Genomic DNA, 27,083 nt, shown 5'->3' with positions numbered 1-27,083 from the left:
CTGTGAATTAGTATCATTGGAAGAATTATTACTTTAACTCTAGGTCCAAAGGTTTAGGGATGGGGACAGTTAAGGTAGGGAAATGGTTATGTTTAGGAGGCCTTCTTGAGTACAGTTCAGGGTTGCCTTTTTAAAAGAAGGAAGCCGGGGCACCTGGGTGGCTCAGTTAGTTAAGCGACTGCCTTCGGCTCAGGTCATGATCCCGGAGTCCTGGGATCGAGTCCCACATCGGGCTCCCTGCTCAGCGGGGAGTCTGCTTCTCCCTCTTACCCTCCGCACTCTCTCTTTCTCTCATTCTCTCTCAAATAAATAAATAAATAAAATCCTAAAAAAAAATTAAAAAAAGAAGGAAGCCAAGGGAATAAATATCTTGACCTCATTCTCTTCATCCCTCTATGATTTGCTTAGGCTCCCCATTGGTTGACCCAACTAGAAAGCAGTGGTCAAGGGAGTCTATTTGTGGACTTTACAAAGATTATCCACCCAAGATGGAACATGGAGGAGAAGATGAAAAGTCAAAAGAGCGGTCATGTCAATTTTTTTAAATGTCTAATTAAATTTAATTTTTTAATGTCTATTTTTTAGGATTATTAACTACCTTATTAGAAAATATTATTTGAACATTCAAATAATTTTATTGCTATGTATTACCACAAAAATATTAAAGCACATTTGTAGAAACCATCAAATAACATATAAAATTACATCAATTTCTTTGGAAATGCAGATATGGCTGAATGTATTTCATGCCAAATATGGTATGAATAAGAATTAAAAGCAAAAATATCTCTTTGACATTTCTGTATTGTAGTTACTGGAAATAAAATAGTTTCCAAAATCAGAGGGCCAATGAAAACCTCTTTGGCTGATTTCTAAAGTCCAGTGAATTCTTTTTCATCCAATGAATTATGTCAAGAATGTTACTTCCTTTGCCTTTGATGCCTGCCTTACTCCTGCTGCTGGATGAACTGACATGAGAAAGGCTTACCTGGGGCCTAGTAGTTGTGACAGCTATAATGTCTGCTCTTGAGGGTGAGGTGAAATTATCCAAAACCGTAGGACAACAATATTGTTAAGGATCAAGAGAATAAAGGGAAAAAAATCCAAACCTGGTAAATCTAAAGACATGATAAATAGTAGAGTATAATGGAATGGTGCCAAGTCATCTTTCAACAAATCTGGAACATTATAAACAGAAACCAAAGCTCCACAAGCCATCCTTAGAAAAGATGGTCATACACAAAACCCTTTAGGTAGGAACATTGTGTTTCCAACATAAAGATACTTATTTTATTTTTTTTTTTTTGGTTAGGAGAATCCTTCTCTATCAGAACAATTTTCTAATGTTAGAACAGTAACATTCACTTTGTTTTTCTCTACCTCACTGTAAACCTCAACTGAACAAGATTAATTGAGAAAGCTTGAATTGTCTATACTTGTGTACTATTGGTTGGGTCTATTCATAGCTTTAGTCTTCACTTTCATTGGACACCAAGAGCAATAGCTTCTTGGAATTTAATCATATCAATGTATAAAAACTCCCTGGAAATTTCCACAGGAACCAATTTGGTATTAAAGGCACAAATTCAAGAAGGGTTCTTATTCATTTGTAGACAAATGGCAATGCACATGTGTGCAAGCCACTGCATGATATGGGACTTGATATCAGCCCCATTTTTTCCTAAAACGCACACGAAGAACACCCAAAGATGATAATAACAGTACATTTTTCTTTAGTTAGGTCTCTGAATACCTTTGGTTTTTGTATTAGTTTGCTAAGGCTGTTTCCTGGTGGCTTAAACTGCAGAAATGTATTTTATCACAGTTCTGGAGGCTTGAAGATCAAGATTAAGATGCCAGCAGGTTTGGTGTCTTTGAGGCCTCTCTCCTTAACTTAAAGATGGCTGCCTTCTCATTGTGTCCTCACATAATGTTTCCTTGGTCTCGCGCATCATGATGCCTCTTCCTCTTACGAGGATGCCACTGGATTAAGGCACCGCCCTTTTGACCTCATTTAACCATAATTACTTCTTTGAAAGGCCCTATTTCCACATACAATCACATTGGGAGTTAGTACTTCCACATGAATTTTGGGAGAACACAAATTAGTCCATAATAGTATAATAGTTTTTAATAATTTTTCATTTTTAATTTCTATGATAAAGAGCTGACATGAGTTTTGTATAAGTTGTAAAGGCATGAGGTATGTCTTTCCAATTTATGTTGCTCAGGAAATGAGTATCTCATTTACCACAACCGATGATAACCTAATTGTGTACTAAACAAGGACTTCCAGGATTCAAAATATTAGACCACGTTGCATAGCCAGGCGAAAGAAACAGATTCTTCTTTACTTTTACACACAGCTGTTGGGGCTGTTGGGATAATTATCTTGAGGGTGGTTTGTCTCTGCAAAGCAGTCTCAGTGAAATTTGACTCTGTAATCTCTGCCTGGAAATAGATTTCTCTAACTGGTTGAGGAGTCAGGATAAAAATGAAAGCAAAGAACACACACCGACAGGCACACATACACATACACATGTACAAAGCTCTTTTACTGAAATAGTTGAATACACCCTGAAGTGAACTGGAAGGCTTAAGGAGAACAGCGAAGTCATAAGTGAAACCCAATGCTTTTGTTGTGGGTAAATCAGAAAGTTCTTCAACATTCCGTAGGTATTTGTGTCTACACAATTTTCTCATTTTAATCTAAACCACCGCTATTTAATAAACACAGCAAGCGCCCTCACTGTAGACCCTGCTTGTGACCACTTCTACTCTGTCCAGCAACCTGAGTATTATCTCTGAAATGCAAGGCTTAGAACTGCTTTCCTCAGCTCTTGAAAGTCAGCTGGTTTCTACCACCAGGATGTCCACACTGCACCTGGTCAGCTTTCCCTCCTACCAGCTACCACCTATAGTCCCTCCATGCACCACATGACCAACCCAGGTCCTGCCTCCATTTTAAGGCCTTCAATCTGCATTATGTATGCAGGAGATACCTTTGAAAGTTAAAGACATGAGAAGTTGCCTTTGGGAAAAGATATAATAATACCCAAAAAGAGATCATGTATCTACAATAATCAGACAAAATAGACCTTATAGCCAAAAGCATTTCTAGGAATAACCAGGTTTACTCCATCCTAATAACAACTTTAATTCACGGGGAACTGTAAAAATTTTACACTTGCATGCACTTATCTAGCCTCAAGATAGACAAGGTAAAAATAAAGCTTCAAAGGAAACTGACAAAGCAACTTCATTGTTGGAGATTTTAGCACATTTTCTAGATAATTAATTGAAGAAGCAGTTCAAAATCAGTAAGGATATACATGGATTGAACTGTGCACATAACAGGCTTGAACGAATGAACACATATAATATTGCACCCAATAATTGGAGAAAATACATTAAATATATATGAAAAGAAAGTATTTCCTAGGAAAATCTACCTTTATCAAATATTAAGATTGGGTTTGAACTGACAGTATTTTTTACTGCAATGCAACAAGTTTGAAAATAAGATGAAAACAGATATAAACCACAATATAACTAGAAATTTACCAAAAATAAAAACAAAACAAAACCTTCCAAAAAGCCAAATTGCTGTTTATACAAGGAATAAAATGTTGGTTTTTACATTAGAAAATAGATCATTGCAATTTGATAAGTTAATTTATTAGAGGATTAAAATCACATGATCACTTTTATACATGTCATCTGAAAAAATATTAAAGTGTATATTCATTCATGATTAAAAAGGAAAATAAAACAAAAAACCCTTTTTATTTCACACAAAAGTAAGTATTCCCTTAATCTAAGAGAGGGAATTCTAAAGCTCAAATGCTAGAAATATACTTTTTAATATGAAGAGCAAAGAATATCTGCTTACCACCTCTCCTTCTATTTAACTAATTGGCTATCATAGTAAGGCCAGAAAAGAAATGAAAGTATTAGACAGAGGAAAGACAAACAGAAAACTTTCATTACTTCTAGATGATTCAATAGCATGCATACTCAAATTAATTTTAATTGATAAGAAAATTTAGCAGTATTGCTAGATGAAAAGATAAGTATAATATTCATTTTTCTAAACACTAGGAATAATCCATCAAAAATGTTTATTTTTAAAAAATTCATTTGTGACAACAAAATAGATAAAAGTATCAGGAACAAACCCACCTAAATATACATAATTATTTTATGGAAAAAGATAAACAGTAATTGAAACACATTAAAATAACTACATAAATGGATGTAGGACAAAAAAGAGTCCTTTAGCCTTAAATATTTATATAAAAAGTCCAGGGGCGCCTGGGTGGCTCAGTTGGTTAAGTGACTGCCTTCGACTCAGGTCATGATCCCGGAGTCCCGGGATCGAGTCCCGCATCGGGCTCCCTCTCGGCGGGGAACCTGATTCTCCCTCTAATCCTCCCCCCTCTCAGGTACCCTCCCTCTCTCTCATTCTCACGCTTTCAAAATAAATAAATAAATATTTAATAAATAAATAAATAAAAAGTCCATACACCTTTTTTTGTAAGAATGAAAGATCACAATAAAAAATGTAAATAAAGATAGAGAAACTTGCAACATTATAAGGAAAAAAAATGTTTACAATTTATGTCAATGAATTAAAAACTGTTCTTCCTTCTTTATACCAATATACAATTTTTGAAAACAGACATATTCCATCAGCTGGTAAATAATCTTAGCAAAACAGAGCTCGTTGACATTACATGTATTTCTAATTCTTCATCTCCAGTTAATCATGTGTTTCCTTCATTATAGATCACATCTATAACTCCCTGCCCAGCACCCAAACTCAGATACACCTCCCTACCCATCTGTTTAATTGACAGTGATGCCAAAGGTCACCCTTCACATCTCTCAGTGCTTGACCTTGTATTTCAATGAGAATTAAACAACGGAACCATTAAGGATACGTCACATGACAACTTATCCTAATACATCTAAAATGGAATTCAATATGGTATAACAAAATTAATAAATTCTTCCTGTATTTCAAAGACAATGCATCCGGCTGTGTTCTTAATTTTCCTCATATTAGACCTCCAAGGTAAGAGTCTTAGTCTTTTATTTTCCAATTCTACATTTTTAGCTTCCCCCTCTCTCTTTCTTAAATTATGTTAAATTTCTTCTAATTTAAAGGGAAGAAATCTACGTCCTGAAGCTAGTGTACCTTTCCAGGTGTTGCCCAAGATCTCCTTGTCTACTCTATCCTCAGATACTGGAACAGTAACTGGCACTGGAATATTATTTGCTGAATGTGTGTTATTGATTCTTTCTTCAAAATCAAGCTCCATCAAAGACCACTCTGTTTTGCTGCCTTCCCCTTTTTCTTTTTCCATTCATTACTGCTTAATAATCTCACTTTCTTTTCTAATTAAAACATTTTCCTTCTCCTTTGTCATTTTCTGTCTCCTTTGTGGAGCCTGATTGGCACCACACAGGCTCCCCCCAAGTTATCTTTTCCTTCATCACCCTCATTGCCAGTTATCACTTATCAGGCTGACCTACCTTTGCATTTTCCATATATGACCTCAACTCCAGTTGATAGATTTCATGACCCTATTCTTTCCCACCTGAATCATTACAAACTCATTTGACTCATTTTGCATCTTACTAGCCTTATTCTGTTCATCCTCTACATTGCTGACAGAGTGAAGTTGGTAAGATTCAAATCATTCTGAACCAAATTCATATATGGCTTGAAAATTAAGAAAAGGAAATCTTGTTTAGAATGGAGTCAGGGACTGTCAGGAGGAGCTCTCATGCCCTACCACTACTTGTCAATTGCAGACCCAACAGAAAGAGTTGCAACTTGGACTTAGATACTTTTTAACTACCTCAGCAGGAGGAAGAAAGGTTTTCTTCCTCCCCAGGCAAGAGGCTAGCCAATGAGAGACTCTCACAACCCAGCCAAAGAAAAGCCCTATATGTCAAACTCCCAGGTTACACCAATGGAATTTTTGTTTGTAGCTCTCATCCCAACTTCCCCTCCCCTCTATAAAAGAGCCTTCCTCTCCTTTGTTCTGACATAGCTTGCTTGTTCCAGATTGCAGTTCTCTGCTATTCCCAAATAAACCCATTTTTGCTGGTAAAATAACTGGCAGTTTTATTTTTTTAAGGTTAACAGTCTCAACGTGTCTAATGATAAAAAACTAAGCTCATTAGCACGTTGTTTAAGATTGTTTTTTGGTTAATTCTATCCTAGTCTCTACATTTATCTCCACTTTCTTTCCTCATTTTAATCCATTTGAACTATTCTGATCTTTATTTGCAATGGTTTCCTGAATGTACAATACCCTCTGTTCATATTCGCATTTTTGTCTAGAATAAATATCTGCCATTTTCACCAGAAGGACACCTGAACCTATTTCCAGATTCTGGTGAAGCCTCTAGAAAACTTTTCCTTGTACTGTAAACCCCCATTCCTACCCACCATCACCCTAATCTAGTCAGAATTGACATGTTGTAATTTGTGATTTCTGTCTCCGTGAAAGTAGATGGATAAAGATATATTGAATAAGTAATTGAATGGACAGCTAATTTTTTATTATTAAAAAAAGGATCTGGAGGTTGAATGTGGACATATAAAAAGTTCGTTTTGTCTGAAGTCAAGACTACGTAAAAAGGAACAATAGGAATGGTAAGAATAAAACACTGTTATGGAATGACCCTGAAAAAATCAAGATTTTTGTGAATAAAATGCTATAATAAGGGGTGTAGAATTTAATTCACTGAGCTTCTAGGTGGAGAAATAAAAGAAAAAAAATAGAGAATGGTCTGGAAGTCCCACTGAGGAGTGGGAAAGTCACCTCCGTATTTAGTGGCTCAAACAGTATGAAAGAAAAAAAATTACCATTTGAGAGATGTGTAGGAAGAACTGTATCCTCAGGAGACTGTTTCTGAATAAGCAGAAACAGGAATAGAATTTGAATATATAAAGAATTTTGCTGGTGATGCACCATAAATTCCAGAAGATATGTGGGAGCATTTCAGTGATTGAGAGTAGGATAGAATATGGTGCCAAAAAGGGTGGGCGTGGGCAATAAAGTTCTGAATGCACCTGCTGTTCCTTGTCGTGACTGCTAGAGATAGAGATATAGGGCATACGACTATGAGTCCTAGTGCATCTTAAGGTAATAGAGTGGTAAGACAGTGAAATGTGGGTAAAAGTAGTAGTTTTCCTTTCCGAAGTAAACGAAACTCAGATGTCTTCTTTCTAACATTGACAACATAGACCTAAATCTGGATACAGAAAACCTCAGATCTCTTTCCTCCTTTGCATGATCCTTCATGTGCCACATCGCCTGTGCACACCTTAAGTTCCTCAACATTTAGGTGACTAGTTAATTACTCCGTTATTAATTTGGCAATTATTTTTTCTGAAAATATTTTTGAAAATTCTATGATTTACAATTTCCCTTAATAGCACCAAATGTCTTGAAGATGATTACAAAAACAAAACAAAACAAAACAAAACAAAACAAACATATGTGTATTGGACACTTAATAACGAGCCAGGCAATATGCTTAGTACTTTGCATTGATTACCATCCCAACACTTCTGTGAAGTAACCACTACTGTGATAATCTCCATTTTAGAGATGTAAAAACTAAGACAGAAAGAAATGGAAAATTTGCTAAAGTTTATTCAACTATAAAATTTTGGAGGCAGAATTCAAACTAGAGAGTTAACATTATATCATGGTTTCTTAACATTATGATTTACTACTTCTATGATAGGAACAAATATATATATCCAAAAAAGTATCATTAACTGAAATGAAATAAATGTATAGATTTTACTTTTGCTTTGTTGTAATTTACATGTTTAAATCAAATCTTGGTCATATTACACCCATTCTGTTCACTTAATTAACCAAATAAATACCTAATATTCTGATTAAATTACTCTCAAAAATGACCCTTAGTGTCAATGTTTTGTTTTGTTTTGTTTTGTCTCAATACATTATACAAATTGCTATAGAAACACAGTGATATATGGCAGAATGTATCCAGTACAATTCTTTGAGACAATTGAAACTATGATACACAGTTTTATCTTGCCTACACTCACCATTTTTGTCTAATTAAGGACTATTATTCTAATTCACATTTTTAAACATTTTCAAAAGAAATATGAATGACTCCAGAAGCCTGCCAAGAGTGAAACCCAGAAACGTGATCCCTACAGCAATTTATAACAGCTTAGCTTTCCTTTCTTCTATTAACATTCTTAAATCTTTTTAGTGTTCAAGTACTTTCAAGGGTCATTATTCCACACCTTAGGGAATAGATGCATCTCAGAAAAACTGACTGTGAAGCAAATCTCTTCCCCCCACAAGTCCTTCTTCACTGGTTTCTTAAAATGGGAAGGTGACTTCTAAAAGAAAATGGTCTGCACTTTCTTTTCTTTCATTTTGTTTTTGTATATATTTTCAATAAAAGTTTTAAAAGGAATGGTTCTCAAATTTTTGGATTTTATAAAAGACCAAACCTTCAATAATAATTTATAGGTACCAAAATAATATAGTATTTTTTAATTGCTAAAAAGGACCTATCTAATACACAAGAAACAAAACCTGCTAAGATACTCATGTTAAAATTCAAAAAAGAAAAAATATTTAACACTGCCACATTAAAAAAAAAATCTCAAAATAAACAAGTTTCTTACTGACGCACAGTTGAACAAATCAATTTTTCATATTTGTTCTCAGTCCTTGGTCCTTTGTCATGTATCAGATTTGTCCTGTGACTGATGTTTGGGAAATATTTTCTGTAATATAAGTGTAGACACTATGTAAAATACTTTTTTCCAAAAAAAAAATGTTGTTTCTGCCATTGTCCCATTCCTTATTTTTCATCCCTTACCTTCTATAGAAACATATATTTGTCCAAAATATATATTCATAAGTCCTAGATTTTTATCTGGTCTTTCAACTTTTATCTAGTTAATTACACTAATAGAGCTAATTTACATAGCCAAAACTTTTCTGTACCTTATCCATGAACTCATTTAAATAGATCTTTAAATTGATGCTTCTGAGTGTTATAACAAAATAGTATAATAGCTTATTACATAAAACCATTTTAAGTGGCATAGACATTTAATATTTACATTTAATATTAAGTATGCTATTTTCTTCTCATAAAGCAGTGGTTCTCCAATATGTGATATAGAAGAATCATATGAATTGGAAATGCATCTATACATGATTTTCATGTATCTGATTCCTCCAGTTGAGGATTTCTGTTATAAAGTTTTTTGGCAAGTCTGGTGAAAATTTTTCCCTTCTGGACTGCATAATTTAAATTTTAATTCCAGATGGGTCACAGTGTTAGAGTTAGTTAACGTTATGGTATTAATTTACTCTTTTTCCTGAACTTTTGGTAGGGTGATTTTAATAAATGTGATTAAGTGACTAATTGTCTTACTTGTTCAGTATAAATTTACCCATGGAAAATAATGTTAATGATGTAGAATATTTTGTAACATACTCACATGGCACTTAAAATATAGCATTCTGTCTGTGAAAGCACATGGTATTTATTTCCGTACACACTTGAGAAGATGTCGTTACAATTCACATACTGAAATTTATAAACAAGAATGATTGATTCCTAGTACCTTGAGAAAAAAAAAATATCAGTTACTAATGTTTTCCAGTAAGAACAAAAGCGGAGACAGATTCGTGAGCAGCTGAAATGGAAAGGCACAATTTCATGAGGAATAAAAAGGCCTCACAAATCAATACCGGGACTCAAGCATGTAGAGAAATATTGGACAACATGAACTACAGATGAAAGCATTGCATAATTATTCAATCAGGGTTGTAGGAATTGAAGTAGATCCGGAAATATACAGAGCCCCCCTTGAATTAAAACCAGAGTGGCCCTGGGAATAAAAGTTTGTGGAGTTTTCTCTCTGTTCTTGTACATGTATGTTTTCTTAATTCTGCCTGGTGGGTATGTGAAACCTGTTAAATCTGGTTCTCAAACAGGGACAACAATGTCCTGGGACAATGAGCAATGTCCGCAGAAATTTTTGGTTGTCATAACTGGGGGTGGGGATGCTACTGGCATCTGGTGGGTAGAGGTCGGGAGTAGAGCTAAACATCCTATATTGCTAAATAGGTAAATAATGTCCCAGAATAACTCATTTTAGTCTGAAAATGAAAAGACAGTTACTCCACTCTGATTTTTACTTTTTTCAAAAGATTTCTTTAGAAACTATATCACACAATACTTTATTTTCCATCAAATATATACTTAGATTTGTAAGAAGCTTCATCACCAATTTAAAGTAGATCTTTTTTAAGTCCTTGCTAGGAGCCAGCTCAAAGTATTTTTGCATGTAAAGAAAATGGTGATTCAGGTAAGTGGACTGCATAAGTAGTTTTCTAAGCCATTGCATTTAATAGTGTCATGAAATGTGATCTTTCCTGTCTGCCTTTGTTCACTCAGTATGCTAGTGAGCTGCACTAATGCTTATATGGGTACAAAGAGTACATTGCATTTTATTGTGAATACTAGCTCATTGTATAAGTTTATCACAATCTGTCTACCAATTCTACTGATTTAAAATTTAGGCTATTTTTTATTTTTGGCTGAAGAATAAAGATGCAGTGGACATTCCTATATACATATATGTATATTTACATGGGCAATTCTTTTAATTTCCCTTCAGGAAATATCTAGAAATGGAATTGCTACGTCTATAGTAAGTATATGTTTAACTTGATAAAAAACCTATCAAATTGTTTTCCAAAGTGGCTGTAGAGTTTTGCCTTCCACCAGCAATATGTGAGAGTTCTGGTTGCTCTGCATCCTTCCCAGGTTCAGTATTAGTCATACTAATGGGTGTGTAGTGTTATTGCATTGTGGTTTTAATTTGCTTTCCTCTAACAATTAATGATTTGAATGTCTTTTCCAGGGCTTGTAAGCCATTCATATTTTTTTCTATAAAATATATGTTCAACTTTTAGTCCATTTTAATTTTTTATTAGTCTTATTATTAAGCACTTACTTTATTTCATATGGACTTAGTACAAGTTCTTGCTCAGATATATATGAGGGAAATATATTTTTCCAGCATGTAACTTGTCTTTTCTTTTCCTTAATGATGTCTTTTTTAGAGCAGAAGATTTTAATATTAATGGCCTTCAATTTGTCTCCTGTCTTTTTCTTTCAGTTAGTGTTCTGGATGTCTTAAATTTTTGTCTACCCCAGGTCATCAAGTTGTTCCATGTTTACTTCTAGAAGTTTTATCATTTCAAATTTAACTTCATGTCCATGACCTACTTGGAGTAAATTTCTGTATGATTTGACATAGTAGTCAAAATTACTTTTTCTTTATTTTTAAAAAATATTTATTTATTTTAGAGAGAGGGAAAGAGAGAGAGAGAGTAAGGGAGGAGCAGAGGGAGAGAATCTTCAAGCAGACTCCCCCTGAGCAAGGAGCCCAATGTGGGACTCAGTCCCATGACCCAAGTGAACATGACCTGAGCCAAAACCAAGAGTCAGACGCTCAACTGACTGAGCCACCCAGGCTCCCCCAAATTAGCATTTCTTAATATAGATTTCAAGTTGTTCCAAAAATAGTGTTTAACGTTCTTCATCAAGTCTTTGTTGGACACCTATATCAGATTCTCTTGTTGAATTTTCTCTTTTGCTTCATTTACCTATATGTTTATTCTTACAAGAATTTCATACCATCATGATAGCATATTAAAAATGAAATTAGAAATTAGAGACTAAGTTGTAAAATGAAAAAAAAAATTAAACCCCTTACTGACCCATGATTGGCATATAAAAGTTGTACATATGTAATATATATAACTTGATGAGTTTGGAGATAAATATGTATCTACTATATCATCACCATAATTTATGCCATAAATATATCTGTCAACTCCAAAAGTTTTCACTAACCCTATTATTTATGTGTGTGTGTGTGTGTGCGCGCGTGTGTGATAAGAACACCTAACATAAGATCGACCCTCTTTACAAAAATTTTAAGTACAAATTACAGTATTAACTATCAGCACTATGCTGTACAGTTCATATTTAATATTTATTTATCTTGCATAACTAATACTTTATAGCCTTTGACTAATACTGTTGATTATCCCCCTCCATTCAGACCCTGGCAACCACCATTCTGCTCTGTACTTCTATAAGTATGGTTATTTTAGATTCTTCTGACAAGTAGTATCATGTAGTGTCTGGCTTATTGCATCTAGCGTAATTTCTTCCAGGCTCACCTGCAAATGGCAGGATTCCCTTCTTCTTGAAGGTTGAATATATCCCACTGTTTGCATATACCACATTTTCTTTATCCATTTGTCTCTCAATGGGCATTTAAGTTGCTTTATTTTCTTGTCGCTTGTGAATCATGCTGCAATAAACAAAGAAGGATCTCTTCAAGATCCTGATTTCAATTCCTTTGGATGAGTCATATAGTAGTTCTATTTTTAATTTTTTAAAGAACCTCTATCCTGTTTCCCATAGTGGCTGCACCAATTTACCTCTGTATCAACAACGTACAAGGATCTCCTTTTCTTCACATCCTTGATAATACTTGTGATCTCCTTCTTCTTCTTCTTCTTCTTCTTCTTCTTCTTCTTCTTCTTCTTCTTCTTCTTCTTCTTCTTCTTCTTCTTCTTCTTCTTTTCCTTCTTTTTATAATAGCCATCCTAATAGGTGTAAAGTGATATTGCATTGTGGTTTTGATCTGCATTTCCTTGATAATTAATGATATTGAGTGTCTTATATGCCTATCTACCATTTGGATAAATGTCTATTGCAATCATTTGCTCCTTTTACAGTTGGCTATTTGGAGTTTTTGTTTGTTCCTTTTTGTTTGTTTTTGCTTTTGGGTTGTAGGAGTCCCTTGTATTTTTTTGGATATTAAAGTTTTATTAATTATAGGGTTTATGAATATTTTCTTTTTATATGTACATTGACTCTTTTTCCCCTTTTTCTTTCCAAATTTGTATTTAAATTCCAGTTAGTTAGCATACAGTGTAATATTAGTTTCAAGTGTAGAATTTAGTGATTCAACACTTACATAAAACGCCAAGTGCTTGACTATTTTGTTGTTTCCTTTGTTTTGCTGTAGCTTTTAAGTTTGATGTAGTCCCATTTTGGCCTTTGTTGCCTGTGCTTTTGGTGTCTTATGCAAGAAGTCACTGCCAAGAGCAATGTCAAGAAGCTTTTCCCCTGTGTTTTATTGTAGAGATTTATGGTGTCAAATCTTATGTTTAAGTCCTTAATCCATTTTGCGGTAATTTTTGTGTATGATGTAAGATAATTTTCTTTGTTTTGTGTATGGATATCTAGATTTCCGAACACATTTGTTGAAGAGGCTCTCCTTTCCCCATTGTGTATTCTGACACTCTTTTTGAAGGTCAGTTGATCCTATAAGCATAACTTTATTCTAGGCTTTTATTCTGTTTTAATTGGTCTATATGTCTGTTTTTATGCCAGTATTATATTATTTGGATTACTGAAACCATATTTTGGCACTTTATAATATATTATATATTTGATATCAAGAAATGTGTAATATATATTTTATTACACACTTTGTGATGTATTTTGATAACAGAAAATGTAACGTTTTCAAGTTTGTTCTTTGCTCAGATTTGTTTTGGCTATTCAAGGTCTTTTGTGCTTCCATACAAATTTTAGTATTGTTTTATCTGTTTCTGTGACAATTATCATTGTGATTTTGATAGTGATTGCATTGAATCTGTGGATCATTTTGGGTAGTATGGACATTTTAACAATATTAATTCTTCCCACCCATGGACATGAAATGTCTTTCCATTTATATGGGTCTCTTTTATTTCATCAGATTTTTAAAAATATGTTTTGCTATTCTGGTCTTTGGCATTTTCATATACATTTTAGAACACCTTTGTCATTATCTTTATGGAAAAGAAAAAAAACACTAGGAATTTGATTGGGAATTTGCTGAATTTATTGATCAGTTTTGGTAAATAGTGTCATCTTAAAAATCTTGAGTTTTCCAAACAGTAATAGAAGTACATTTATTTTGGTATTCTACAATATATATATATATGGACAGGTCTTGCTATTTTTATTGGTTTAATTTAATTATTATAAATATATTGTGTTTTGAGGCTTATTTGGGAATTATTTATTGCTGAAATATAGAAATAAAATTATATCAACCTTATGCAGCAGCCATTCTAAATTGACTTTTAGTCATTTTTCTAAAAGACAAGATTTTCTGCATAATAAATCATATTGTCTATAAACACAATTTTACTCTATCCTTAAAAAGCTATATCTCTTTTATCCCTCCCCCCATCTTAGTGCCCTAAAATTTTCAGGACAATGATGAGAGCTGCCATACTTATCTTCTACTGGTCTAACTGAGAAAAGTTTTCTGTTTTTCACTTGGATATGAGGCTAGTTATAGGTTTTCCACACATCACCTTTATTAGATTTGGTTAATTTCTTTATTTAGTTGTTTGTTTTTTTTTTACTAATGATAAGTAAATTTTAAATTTTGTTAAAGGCTTTTCTTGAATATTAAACCAAACCTTAACTTCCTTGAATAAACCCTGTTTATAATGATATTTTATCTTTTGATATACTGTCACATTAGGTTTGCTAATGTTGATGCTGGTGCAGAAAGCTAGCTGAGGACAGGCAGAAGCTGACACCCCACAACCCCTCCGCCCCCCCATAAGATATATATGACATTCCTCAGGCACTCCTGGTTGCCCTAAAGGAAAAACAAATACTTAATTTATAGAGATTACAATCTGCAAGATATGAGTCTCCCTCAGTTTACACAAGTCTTAGCAATTTACAAGAACAAAGCATTTTGTTCCAGAAGGGAATGTAGATACTGTTAAATGTCCTTATAATCTGCAGCCGATTGACAGATGCTTGAAGCAGGCAAAGTGTAATGCTCCTTCAGGAAGCTCCCAACTATCTTAATGTTAATTCCTTACTAGAAGGAAGGACAACCTTAACTTGGCAATGTCAAGGCCTCCAGTATCTTGTGAGTCTTCTTTAACATACAAAAATCCTTTCGAAATCTTCCTTTTCCATAGCTCCCCCAATTCCCAGGTATATAGTCAGCCACACCTCACAAACCTGGGGCAGCTTTTTCTGCCCATGGCTCCTATCCCTGTGCTTTAAGAAAACCACCTTTTTGCACCAAAGATTTCTCAAGAATTCTTTCTTGGTTGTCAGCTCCAGACCTCACCCCACCAAACTTCATCTATATTCCAAAACCCCATCAATATGTTAAGGATTTTTGTTTTTATGTTTATATACATATATGATTTTCTTTTCTTAGGTGGAGAGGGAGGTTATTTTGTGGTTTTAATATTAATGTCATGTTGAACCATAAAATCAGTTGACCAGTGTTATTCTACTTTCTCTAGTTCCTGAAAGTTTATATAAGACTGTAATTATTGACCTTTTTAGGTTGTGATAGAATTTACCTGCAAAGAAATATATAGTTGGGATTTTCTTTGTAGGAGGATTTAATTACAAATATAATTTATTTAAAAAAATTAGGGTTGTTGAGATTTTTTTCAATTTCTCCTTGTGTTCATTTTGGTAATTTGTATCATTCAAGTAATTGGTACACTTCATCTTGATTTAAACTTATCAGCATAACTTTGTGAATAGTCCTTTCTAATTATCATTTCTAATGTATGTATGAAAGATGTATAATAATGTTTATTTACTTCATGTTCTACTAAGCTCCATGTTCGCTTCTTTTTATTACTGTAACTATAATTTAGCAATTTGCCTGTTTTTCATAGTATTAACTTTTAGGCTCACTGTTTCTTTTCCATTTTCTTATTAAAATTTTATTTTTTTAAGTTGTAATCCCCTGACTACAGATCGCTTGTTTGTTTCCCTTTGTTTTTGAGGTTTGCTTTCATCAAATTTAGAATGGTATGTTCACATTTCTCTCTTCCCACACTTTCAGAAAATTTCATTCCATTGTTTTGTGCCTGTGTCTGCACTTTAATGTAATCTAGCTTTCTTTGTTTATATCTACTGTTAATTTTCTTCCTATTATCAATGGTTTTAAATAACTTGACTATGATAAGCCTTGATGCAATTTCTTTACATTTATCATGCATTCATTATTGAGCTTCTTGAATCTTTATAATTTTTTCTTAAAATTGGGCTAGTTGTTGGGCATTCAAATATTTTCCTGTTCCACCATTATCCCTGGGTAAAATTATATATCAGTAAACTACCTTTTTATTTTCTCATAGGTCACTCAAGTTTTATTAAATTTTTTCATTTTTTTTCTTCACTTCACTTCAAATGTTTTCTTTTACATTGACTTCCACTGAAACTTCCTTTCGTTTTTTAGGGTCTAATCTGTTAAACACAAACAGTGTATTTTTCAGATATTTTATTTTTCAGTTCTAAAATTTCAGATTGTTTCTTTACTTTCCATTTCTCTCTTCATTGTATTCGTGTTATTACTCTTCTTGAGTGTATTCATAACGGTTATTTTAAAGTCCTTGTATGTTAATTTGGTCATATTTGCCACTTTTGAGTCTATTTTTTAAGTAATTTTCTTCTCATTTTTGATCTGATTTTCCTTTCTGAAAAGTCTAATGGTTTTTAAATGGGTAATGGATATTGTGAATACTGTATTATTGAGCACATAGATTTTCTTGTTTTTCTTAAACATGTTGAGTTTTGTTTATCCAGACAATTCATTTAGTTGTGGATCATCTTTCTCTTTTTGAGAATTGTTTTTAAATATTTTTAATTTAATACTAATGTGGGATTTACTCTAGAGCTTTTATTGCCCTACTACCAAGAAATGCTTTCTCTATTGTTCCTATTGAACATATTAACTGTTCAATGAGATCTTTCTATCCTAAGTGGTCAAAATCTGAACATCTCTCAGTCATGTGTGAGTCCTGGTAGATCTTCAGATTGCAGCTACTTTGTAGTTACTAATTTCCTAGTTTTTCTCTTGTCATTTTATTGGATTCTCTCCCTAAGCATGCACAGCTTCTTATTCAAGCAAGGGTTCAAAGAAATGTCTAAGCATCTTTCTGGAGCTCTTTCTCTGAAACTATAGATAAAACTCTTTTCTTTCTTGTAAATGTGAGGTTTTTAATCACTTCTGCTGTAGCAGTTTGAACTCTAATATTACAATTTGAGGAAAAGACCTGATGACAGATTAAAAATACCCCCTCAGACCACAGGAGTACTTCATCAGGCATACTCTTCAAGGGATTTCTTCTTAGGCGCTGGCTCTCAGGAGAACCTCAGCAGTCACCATTGTTTGCTTTGAAGGCTCTCGGTCTCTCTCCACCCCTCCTTCCTCTCTGTCTGACACAATACTTTTTTGGTAATTAACAAAAAAATAGTTTGTGGATTAAAAATATTGTAAGATATCTTCTCCCTGATTTTTTCACCTGTTTTCAATTTTTTTTTGTTTCCTTTCTTTTTTTAATATAAATTCAGTTAATTAACATATAATGTATTATTGGTTTCAGAGGGAGAGGTCAGTGATTCATCAGTCTTATATAGAATACCCAGTACTCATTACATTACCCATGCCCTTCTTAATGTCCATCACCCAGTTACCCCATTCCCCCCCTGCCTCCCTCCCCTCCAGCAATCCTGTTTGTTTCCTATGATTAAGAGTCTCTTATGGTTTGTCTTCTTCTCTGATTTTGTCTTGTTTTATTTTTTCCTCTCTTCCCCTGTGATCTTCTGTTTTGTTTCTTAAATTAAAAAAAAAAAGCTCTTTTCATATGTTCATATGTGCTGCAAATTCCAGCTACTTGATTCTCTCCTCGCTGAAGTACAATCTGTTCTTGCCTAAACAAGGTTGTGGGATCTGCTTAGCTCCTTCTTGACTATACTGTGTTCTTGAAAGGTCCTCCAGACAGAAGGCCAAGTTGATTCTATGGTTCACTTTGCTTGTTTTTCTCCTCTCAGCACCACAGTTTTGCTGTGCTTTTTTTCCCAAGTTCTTAAAGAGTTCTATATATTTTGTCCAGTTTTCTAGTTTTATATGCTTGTTTGTTTGTTTGTTTGTTTGTTTTATGCTTGTTTGTTTTTAATGCCAGTTTGGTTTCAGTTACACCATTATGACTAAATTCTAAGACATAATTTAAAGTATGAAGAAGAACCTAAGGTAATATTATGTAGGTGCTGTGCCAAGTTACTTAAAAATATTATTATCATGAAAAATACCCTAGGAGATTATGTCATTCCTTTTTCTTCAATGAAGAAGAAGAAAAAGAGAAACAAGATAACTAGATGGTGAAGGATTTCAGGAAGACTATGCAAGATTAGATCAATGGAGGGGAAAGAAAAAGGAAGAGCATGAACAAAGGGGTAGAAGAACATGATTTCACGGACTTCTTAAGATTAACCTTCTTTTCTCAAGTAGGGAAATCAGAAACAGGAGTGATGTGAGGTAAATTCTGGGAGGTGTTTGATACTTAGAGTATTAAAATCACTGAAGAACAGCTTAAGGACTATGTATTTTATTTTGTAAGCTATGAAAAACTATTAAAGGATCTTTCTGGTTTTCCTCTGAATGACTTTGTTTACCACCTGAAATTGAAAGTAGCTTTCATACACATTATTTCAACAGTTGGGGAGGAAAATGTACATGCCCAACTCTGGCTTTCATCACCTTGGATATGCTATTTATTGGCTGATTCACAAAGAATTCTGAGTATTTCAGTTTGAGAAAGAGGCAATTAGAAGTTTTACATATCTGGTGTATAAAGCCTCTGGCATTGTTCTTGAGTATCAGAAAAAAATTGGTAATATGACAAGCAGGTAAACTTTTAGAAATAAAATACAACAGTCAGAGTGGATAAAGGCTCTGTTTTGCATCGTCATAAATTGATTCTACATATTATCATATGGGGAAAAACCAAGTATTGTAACTATCAAAGGATGAGGAGAAATTAATGTCTTCATGGTGTCTTAGCTTGTCAAGGGACATAAATATATCACCTCCAGCCATGTGGTAAATGTAGATGCCAATTGTGCACGGCAGTCAAAAGAGAGCCTGTTTTATTGTGAAACTGAATGTTGTCCAGAACACTGGGTAAAAATCTCAAATCAGCTAACCCCCAAGGTGTTTAGCACGAAATGAGAATTTCATTACCAATACAGATAAGCATAAAAGATGGAGAATTTATTAGCTCTCTGGAGGTGTTTGTATTCCAAAAAGACTCCATAAAAACTATGATAATGGCTCAGAAGTGACAAAAACACTTATGGTTATTTTTTGCTTTAAATATACGTGCAGTTTTACCATTATATTTTGAAGAAATAGATCACTTAGCTTCTGAAAGCACCCAAGGTATGCAGGTGTTACCGATTTCAATTTTTCTCACTAAGTCTCTCATTTGTTATTGTTTATGGGTTAAAATATCCCTTCTTACAAGTCTCATAACATTTAACATATTTTACATCTTTAAAATCATCCACTGCAACTCAACTCTTGGAAAGGACATTTGAGTTTTTATAGAAGAAAAGTAAGACATTAAACCCTTTATCTGCTAAAAAGCAAACAATACTGAACTAGTTCTGTTATTCTTTTGTTTTTCCTAAATGGGCAATATGATTTCAGTGGGAAATAATTTATTTGACTGCATAAAGGAGGCACACGGAATTGATTAGCTGTTTTGCAATGGTCTTTGTGCTTTGAAAACTGTCAATGGTTGACCATTTAGACATTGGCATGAGAAACCACAAGGCACTTTCATTTGTTTGTCTGTCTTGTTGCTGCTTGAACAGCTGGAGTGTCTTTCAGTGATTCTCTTTTTCATATGATAGCAGAACAGTGCTCTCTCATTTTCTGGGCCCAGTTCAAATAATCACACTTTAATTTCCCAAGGACTAATAATTTGGATACATAAGATTAGACAACTACTGGTGCCCTGGCAGTACATTTACAGATCAGGCAATCATAGACCCAAATTTTCTAGATGTCTGAAAACTAATATTGTTGTGCAATAATATTAACCTCATCATTTGAGTCTATCATGATTTTATTCTTTGTTGAAAATGAGGTGCTTTGGATTTAGGAATTTTAAGCAGGAATGTGGCAAATTAAATTTTTTTCTGCATGAAAAATATATTTGTGTTTTTACCTTTTTCGTTCTATCTTCATCGAAGTCAATGATTTTAATCAGGTCTTCTGTTTAGCATAATGAGTTCTGAATAAGGCCCCTGATCAGATGACATCAGTTCAAGTGGATGAGATGTGACTTTCATTTTTAGCTCCACTAGAACTTGCTTGGTGACCTTGAACAAGCTACTTAACCTCTCATTGACTTATTTTTATTACCTGCAAATTGGATATAATAGGTTCAGTCTCCCTCATGATGGTACTGAATGATAGTTAACATAATGTTTTAAAAATGCCCTAGGCCCCTAAGGAACCATGCTCTAAATCAGCACTTGTATTGGAAATCAGACCCCAGTCCACCTTTGCAACCTATAAATTGCATCATTTATACACATTGTCATGTCTAAGCCTTTGCTCCTTAGATTGATCTTAGTCCATTTTAACCTTAAAAGCATCTCTTCAATATTCTTGGTCCATTTAAAATTACCTTTCAGTGAAACACATAGTTTATGATAAGTGACTTTCAAGCCCTAGGGATATTAAAGACTTATATAAAAAAAGTAGAAAGTCTAGAGACTTTGAAGAAAATATTTTAAACATTGAATTAAACATGGATGAAGCAAATTGATAAAATTATTTGAATTTCAGAGAATATGTGGTAGATAATAAATTTTTCTTCCAAGCTATACTGCTGAAAACTTTCACCTTCAAATGTTTCAGTTAGTAGTTGAAATTATTCTTTTTTTCTTCCTTGAAAGTAATCTCTTTCCATTTTACCCATAGCACACCTTTAACTGTAGCATAATTTCCTTGAACTTACCTCCTCACATTTAGTATAATTTCTTTTCCTATTTCCATATTGTCACAATTCTTACTAACCAAAGGTATTAAGAAAGATCTGCTACCATGAGTTCTTTGCAAATCATAACTATATCTACTTGTTTTCTGTTGTCTAAAGATATATTTTTCTGTCACTCTAGCATGAAGTTTGATGAAAACAGTGGCAAGACTGAACAGAACTCTTATTACTCTTATTCTTCTACTTTCTTTGTTTTCATTGTCTATGTTCAGAATCCAAAAACATATTTATTTATTTTTTATGTTGTTTATTTGGTCATGGGAAAAAGCAGTGGAGACCAGCGACATTTTCCAGCCAAGTGGGTTGCATGTGTTAATTTTTTCAGTCCCAGTGAATACACTCAGTTGAAATGGTTTATGGTATTTTGAAAGTTGTCCTAACAATCTATTTTATGAACTTGCATTGTCTAATTCTTTTAAAAAATCAGGTGAAACAATCAATACACTTTGCTCAGATTAACTTTTGCTCACTTCCCAACATCAAATGCATCCCACAAATTATCATCCTTAAGCATATTTCAGAAAATACCCTTAGCGATCTGAAAACAATTTTGCAGAGGGGTTTGTAAATCCCTTTTTTAAAAATATCTATGAGGAGTCCCATTGTATGGACACTTAGGCTAAAATTACAAAATCTCAAGGAACTTTAGTCTAGGAATATTTGAATGGGAAAAACCAAGATTAAGGGCTTTAATATATTTCTTCTGAAGCCATTTATTCTGGAAACTTTCCTTTTATTATTTGTATGAAAGTCCAGGTATCACTCATCTCTGTACATCATAAAGAAGTCTGTCACAAGTATTCAGTACATGTAGAAGGTATTTTACATGGTAGGTATTGGAGGAACATAAACATACATAAAGCAGAGAATTTTCCACAGATAGTACAAAAATTTCTCATTTACAAAAGTGGTAAGTTCACTGAATGGATGTCATGTATGATGTATGGAATAGAACAGGGCCATGAAGAATTAGTGAATAATACACAACTGCCCAGAACAAGATAGTATTGGTTCACATGGATTATAGTTGGAATACTATTTATAATCTTGAACATAAATTTACCCTACTACAGATAAGGTCTTACCATTTATGTGTCTCCATTCCACACTTTTTCGACTTTTACCACAACCCCAATCAAAAGACACAGGCTATCAGATTGGATTAAAAAAAAAAACGACCCATCAATATGCTGTCTGCAAGAGACTCATTTTAGACCCAAAGACACCCCCAGATTGAAAGTGAGGGGGTGAAAAACCATTTACCATGCTAATGGACACCAAAAGAAAGCTGGGGTGGCAATCCTTATATCAGACAAATTAGATTTTAAAACAAAGACTGTAATAAGAGATGAAGAAGGACACTATATCTTACTTAAAGGGTCTATCCAACAAGAAGATCTAACAATTGTAAATATCTATGCCCCTAACGTGGGAGCAGCCAATTATATATGGCAATTAATAACAAAAGCAAAGAAACACATTGACAACAATACAATAATAGTGGGGGACTTTAACACCCCCCTCACTGAAATGGACAGATCATCTAAGGAAAAGATCAACAAGGAAATAAAGACTTTAAATGACACACTGGACCAAATGGACTTTTCAGACATATTCAGAACATTCCATCCCAAAGCAACAGAATACACCTTCTTCTCTAGTGCCCATGAAACATTCTCCAGAATTGATCATATCCTAGGTCACAAATCAGGTCTCAACCGGTACCAAAAGATTGGGATTATTCCCTGCATATTTTCGGACCACAATGCTTTGAAACTAGAACTCAATCACAAGAGGAAAGTCGGAAAGAACTCAAATACATGGAGGCTAAAGAGCATCCTACTAAAGAATGAATGGGTCAACCAGGAAATTAAAGAAGAATTAAAAAAATTCATGGAAACCAATGAAAATGAAAACACAACTGTTCAAAATCTTTGGGATACAGCAAAGGCAGTCCTGAGAGGAAAGTATATGGCAATACAAGCCTTTCTCAAGAAACAAGAAAGGTCTCAAATACACAACCTAACCCTACACTTAAAGGAGCTGGAGAAAAAATAGCAAATAGAGCCTAAACCCAGAGGAGAAGAGAAATAATAAACATCAGAGCAGAAATCAATGAAATAGAAACCAAAAGAACAGTGGAACAGATCAACGAAACTAGGGAGCTGGTTCTTTGAAAGAATTAACAAGATTGAAAACCCCTGGCCAGACTTATCAAGAAGAAAAGAGAAATGACCCAATTCAACAAAATCATGAATGAAAGAGGAGAGATCACAACCAACACCAAAGAAATACAAACAATTATAAGAACATATTATGAGCAACTCTATGCCAGCAAATTAGATAACCTGGAAGAAATGGGTGCATTCCTAGAGATGTATCAACTACCAAAATTGAACCAGGAAGAAATAGAAAACCTGAACAGACCTATAACCACTAAGGAAATTGAAGCAGTCATCAAAAATCTCCCAACAAACAAAAGCCCAGGGCCAGATGGCTTCCCAGGGGAATTCTATCAGACATTTAAAGAAGAATTAATACCTATTCTCCTGAAACTGTTCCAAAAAATAGAAAAGGAAGGAAAATTTCCAAACTCATCTTATGAGGCCACCATTACCTTGATCCCCAAACCAGACAAAGACCCCATCTTTGGGGTCCAAAAAGGAGAATTACAGACCAATATCCTTGATGAACATGGATGCAAAAAATCTCACCAAAATACTAGCCAATAGAATCCAACAGTACATTAAAAGGATTATTCACCATGACCAAGTGGGATTTATCCCTGGGCTGCAAGGCTGGTTCAACATCTGCAAATCAATCATGATACAATACATTAACAAAAGAAAGAACAAGAATCAAATGATCCTCTCAATAGATGCAGAAAAAGCACTTGACAAAGTACAGCATCCTTTCTTGATCAAAACTCTTCAGAGTATAGAGATAGAGGGTACATAGCTCAATATCATAAAAGCCATCTATGAAAAACCTACAGCGAATATCATTCTCAATGGGGAAAAGATGAGAGCTTTTCCCCTAAGGTCAGGAACGCGGCAGGGATGTCCACGCTCACCACTGCTCTTCAACATAGTATTAGAAGTCCTAGCCACAGCAATCAGACAACAAAAAGAAATCAAAGGCATCCAAATCGGCAAAGAGGAAGTCAAACTCTCACTTTTTGCAGATGATATGATACTGTATGTGGAAAACCCAAAAGACTCCACCCCAAAACTGCTAGAACTCATACAGGAATTCAGTCAAGTAGCAGGATATAAAATCAATGCACAGAAATCAGTGGCATTCCTATACACCAACAAGACAGAAGAGAGACAAATCAAGGAGTCGATCCCAATTACAAGTGCACCCAAAACCATAAGATACCTAGGAATAAATTTAACCAAAGAGGCAAACGATCTGTGCTCCGAAAACTATAAAATACTCATGAAAGAAATTGAAGAAGACACAAAGAAATGGAAAAACATTCCATGCTCATGGATTGGAAGAACAAACATTGTGAAGATGTCAGTGCTAGCTAGAGCAATCTACACATTCAATGCAATCCCCATCAAAATACCATCCACCTTTTTCAAAGAAATGGAACAAATAATCCTAAAATTTGTATGGAACCAGAAGAGACCCCGAATAGCCAGAGGAATGTTGAAAAAGAAAAGCAAAGCTGGCGGCATCACAATTCCGGACTTCCAGCTCTATTACAAAGCTATCATCATCAAGACAGTATGGTACTGGCACCAAAACAGACACATAGATCAATGGAACTGAATAGAGAGCCCAGAAATGGACCCTCAACTCCATGGTCAACTCATCTTTGACAAAGCAGGAAAGAATGTACAATGGAAAAAAGACAGTCTCTTCAACAAATGGTGTTGGGAAAATTGGACAGCCACATGCAGAAGAATGAAACTGGACCATTTCCTTGCACCACACACAAAAATAGACTCCAAATGGTTGAAAGACCTAAACGTGAGAGAGGAGTCCATCAAAATCCTAAAGGAGAACACAGGCAGCAACCTCTTCCACCTCAGCCACAGCAACTTCTTCCTAGAAACATCGCCAAAGGCAAGGGAAGCAAGGGCAAAAATGAACTATTGGGATTTCATCAAGATAAAAAGCTTTTGCACAGCAAAAGAAACAGTCAACAAAACCAAAAGACCACCGACAGAAAGGGAGAAAGTATTTGCAAATGACATATCAGATAAAGGGCTAGTATCCAAAATCTATAAAGAACTTACCAAACTCAACACCCAAAGAACAAGTAATCCAATCAAGAAATGGGCAGAAGACATGAACAGACATTTTTCCAAAGAAGACATCCAAATGGCCAACAGACATATGAAAAAGTGCTCAACATCGCTCGGCATCAGGGAAATCCAAATCAAAACCTCAATGAGATACCACCTCACACCTGTCAGAATGGCTAAAATTAACAAGTCAGGAAACGACAGATTTGGCAGGGATGTGGAGAAAGGCGAACCCTCCTACACTGTTGGTGGGAATGCAAGCTGGTGCAACCCCTCTGGAAAGCAGTATGGAGGTTCCTCAAACAGTTGTAAATAGAGCTACCATACGATCCAGCAATTGCACTACTGGGTATTTACCCCAAAGATACAAATGTAGGGATCCGAAGGGCTACGTGCACCCCAGTGTTTATAGCAGCAATGTCCACAATAGCCAAACTGTGGAAAGAGCCAAGATGTCCATTGACAGATGAATGGATAAAGAAGATGTGATATATATACCCAATGGAATATTATGCAGCCATCAAAAGCAATGAGATCTTGCCATTTGCAACGACGTGGATAGAACTGGAGGGTGTTATGCTGAGTCAAATAAGTCAATCAGAGAAAGACATGTATCATATGACCTCACTGATATGAGGAATTCTTAATCTCAGGAAACAAACTGAGGGTTGCTGGAATGGTGGGGGGGTGGGAGGGTTTGGGTGGCTGGGTGATAGATATTGGGGAGGGTATGTGCTATGGTGAGCACTGTGAATTGTACAAAACTGATGAATCACGGGTCTGTACTTCTGAAACAAATAATGCAATATATGTTTAGGAAAAAAAAAAGAAGAAGAAGATAGCAGGAGGGGAAGAATGAAGGGGAGTAAGTCGGAGGGGGAGACGAACCATGAGAGACGATGGACTCTGAAAAATAAACCGAGAGTTCTAGAGGGGGGTGGGGTGGGGGGATGGGTTAACCTGGTGATGGGTATTAAAGAGGGCATTCTGCGTGCAGCATTGGGTGTTATGCACAAACAATGAATCATGGAACTACATCAAAACTAATGATGTAATGTATGGTGATTAACATAACAATAAAAAATTATTAAAAAAAGAAGAAAGGACTATAAAATTAACATCTTGCTCCTCATTTGGAGGTTCTATGATTCAATTAAAAGAGGCAATAATATGACAAACTTTTGGTATATAAATCAGATTTAGATAAGAACATCTCTTACCTGAAAGGAGAGAGCTGAGGGCTTTAGGCAAGTTCAGTGAGTATACACATTAAATTCAACATGTTTTGAATTCACCTGAGATTTATAGGCGCTTGATAATCCATTTACAAGTTAGACTGCTTAATTGTATGTATGAGAAAACCAGTTTCAGTTTACAAAGAAAGGAATGTATTATAGTTTATGGCAGGAAAACAGGAGGAAATATGGTTCTAGATTTAGTCATTCTTCTGATTAAAGATGACATCATGGACCTCATTTAAGTCATTCATTCATTCAACAAACATTTATTAAACACCAAATATATTTCAGGCCCTATTGTAAGCACTGAGGTTTGCTTTGTGGTATGCTAAAAATGGCTGCAAATCTTTGACATTGCTCTCAAAGAGAGATGGAATCTAATTATCCTAAACCCAAAACTTGTCTGTCTCTACCGACTTGCTCAGCCACATGAAGGTAGCAGGGATAATATTTTGGGACCATGAAGATAATGTAAGAATCCTTGAGGCTGCCACCTACTGTCCTTAGAGTGCTCATTTTCAGCACAGTTATCTTAGAGCCCAGTGTCCTTCTTTACACACTGTGAG

The sequence above is a fragment of the Eumetopias jubatus genome, unplaced genomic scaffold, assembly GCF_037043125.1.
Source record: "Eumetopias jubatus isolate StellerSeaLion01/CBP00866 unplaced genomic scaffold, mEumJub1_p1.0 scaffold_2, whole genome shotgun sequence".
Lineage (NCBI taxonomy): Eukaryota > Metazoa > Chordata > Mammalia > Carnivora > Otariidae > Eumetopias > Eumetopias jubatus.
This window is presented reverse-complemented; position numbering follows the sequence as displayed.